This window comes from Meleagris gallopavo, chromosome 9, assembly GCF_000146605.3.
Source record: "Meleagris gallopavo isolate NT-WF06-2002-E0010 breed Aviagen turkey brand Nicholas breeding stock chromosome 9, Turkey_5.1, whole genome shotgun sequence".
Taxonomy (NCBI): Eukaryota; Metazoa; Chordata; class Aves; order Galliformes; family Phasianidae; genus Meleagris; species Meleagris gallopavo.
This window is the reverse complement of record NC_015019.2, coordinates 973,121-975,995: the sequence shown is the minus strand read 5'-3', so window position 1 is coordinate 975,995 and position 2,875 is coordinate 973,121.

The following is a 2,875-nucleotide window of genomic DNA, read 5'->3' as shown; positions in this document are numbered from 1 at the left end:
GGGGGGAGGTTAGTGATGCTGTTCCCATAGGAGAGGCTGGAGGTCGGGAAGGGGTGCTGATACAGGCTGCTTTAGTAATAGGGATCAGGATATTACTTTAAGGATGCTAAATGCAAACAAAGCAGAGAGCGTCCCTGCTCTGCCAGCTTTCCCCCTTTCCCTGCTGAAGGCTCAGCTCCCCTTTGGCTGAGCTGCAGGACCACTCAGAGCAGGCTGTGTGCTGCCTGCTGCTGTTCTCCCAGGAGCATCCTGTAGGGCAGAGGCGGGGATACCTCCAGCTGGGATAAGGCTGTTGTCCCAGCACTGCCCTTTTTGTTCACTGCCTTGCCTGGTGCATCATCACTCCCTTTGTGTCTTGATCCTCCCTATCCCAGCTTCCTTTTCCTCATCCTCCTCGTGTTCCACTCCTGATCACCCCAGTATGTGTGTGGAGCCACTCGGGGCAGGCAGGATGCCACGTGGGGTGACTGTGTGTCAGTGCCACCTGGTGCATACCAGGCTATACCAGTCCCCAGCACAGCCCCTGAGGTGTTGAGTCTTCCCTTCTGCAGAGTGAAATCACTGAAACGGCGACTGTGCCACTGCCCTGTGCTGCCATGGGACAAATGGGCAGCTTGGGTTAGGTTTTTATCATCCAACCAAATCTCAGCGTGGTCACATTTCATCTCAGCCCTTTGCACTTCCTTTCTACCTGCCCCATGTTTGTCTCTCTGGAGCCATGAGTATTGTCTCTTGGTTATTTTTTTGGATGGCCTTCATCGCCTGCCCAGAGACCTCGCAAACAAGATCCCATGCAAAACCCCATCAGGATGGGGATGAGCTCCTGCTGTTCTCCCTTCTCCCTGCTTGGTTTGGGGCCACCTCCACCACCACCAATTCCATGTGCAGAATGCTGCCAGGTGTGCAATGGCACTGTAGAAAGGGAGCAAGATGTCCATTCCCCATAACATTAGAATGAGGAGAGACCCTGAGACCCTGTCTGGATGAATTCCTGGGATAGATAAATGACACTCATGGAGACTGCTCAGGTCCACAGCTGTGAGTGGGGTTGCACAGATTGGAATGGTTCTTCTCAAAAGTACACAAAGTGGAGAGGGGACAGGAGGGAGTGGATGGGTTCAACTGAAGCCCCGACTTCCCAGGGTGCGTGGTGAATTTCTGATTATTACTCCATTTTGAGAAGCACGTTCAGGTCCTCCGCTTCAGGCTGGGTGCCTCTGATAAAAGCCTGGAAGTCAAACTGCAAATCTCCTGAAAACGGAGGAGGAATTTGCTCTTCCAAAACCCTCATTTTCACAGGTGTTTAAAGATCAAACAGTTCTTCGGAATGAAGCCAAAATAGCTCCAGACCATTTCCTTTACTGTTTCCTCTAGCATAAAAATGAGGCATATCCAACCCAGCTTGGGAAAGGGAAGGAAATGGGACCTCTCATGGCTGGAGAACATGGAGTGGGGGCAATTGATGAGGACCAGATTTGGGGTGGGGGCAGAGCTCTCAGTGCACAGATCTTATTTTAACACCAGGAATGAGAAATGAAGTGTCGAGGAAGCTGAAAGTGGCATGGCAAATGGGCGACGTGTTTCTCACCATGCAGCAGGACTTGCTCCTCTGCTAATGGTGGGGAAGGAAGCACAGATTGTTGGAGGAGAAAGGCAGGCAGACGACTTGGGGCTTTCAGTGGGTGGAAGTAGTCTGGCTGCAGAGCTACAGAGCAGGCAGAGCGCTCTGCAGCCTCCTTCCAGTCACTAAAACAGTTTTTGCTGCCCTGCTGTCCCTTCTGGGCATGGGGAGGATGCTGGCTTCTGCCCCTTCACCTTTTGTCTGCCAGGTCGGCCCATCCAGCCCTAAGGAGCTGTGAACCCTTGGCTGGGTTTCAAGGTGCAAAGCTTGGTACACAGTGCCTGCTTAACTGCAGGAGGAGGAAGGATGGGAAGGATCCCTCAGCAAAGCGAGTTTTGGAGAGAGCAGCTTCAAACCCAGCTGTGAGTCAGGAAGGGCATATGAAAGAGATTTCAGATCCTCTTCAATTGCCACAAGTTATTTCCGTGCAGAGAGGAGCAGTTGTTTGGCATGGCCACCTATGGGCACACACTGTTGGCTGGGGACACCCAGGTCCCCCGTTCCTGGATGAGGAATGTAACTGGTGCTGTTTTTCAGCCTGAGATTTCTGTGTATTCTTGGCTTGGGAAAACAGAGATGCAGCAGAAGAGACTCTGTTTCTTTGTTAAGACTTATGACAGCTCCTTATCCCTTGAATTTAAAACCATTTTGGTTGTGAGCTCAAACCCTAGGAGATTATCTCAGCATGTAGCTTGTTAGGTGGGAGAGTGCCCACTTAGTGAATAAAGTCCCTTTCACACCACGTGCCCTCCACCATGTGCACCAAGGCTTTCATGCAACTTGCTAAGGACATCTGCTTCACTGAGGGGCCCTGTGCTGCCATTAACCATGGGGAGCTGGTAGGGAGTGCCCTGGGAGGACAGATTGTGCCACAGAAGATGAAGATTCACGCAGCGTCTTGTTTGGCATCTGGGTTTTGGAGCACTGAGATGATGGGGCTCTCAGTGCCACACATATGGGAGGTTGCTGCTGGCCATCGTAGGGCAGAACTACCAGAACTGGGGGCTGTGGGGCGGTTTCCACGGAGGGTGGCTGAGTATCTGCTCCTGGTTTGTAAAGAGATGGAGCCCTCCATCGTGGCGTGGGTCCTTCCTCTCCTTGTGTTGTCTTTAAGCTCAGCCTCAGTGGGATGAGGTCTTCTATCTCCCCAAGCCTTGACCTCGCGGGGTCTTGGGAATCAAATCCACCAGCCACAGATCTCAGACTCCAACTATTTACTTACAGATGCAGAAAATCTTTTTTTTTTTTTTTTTT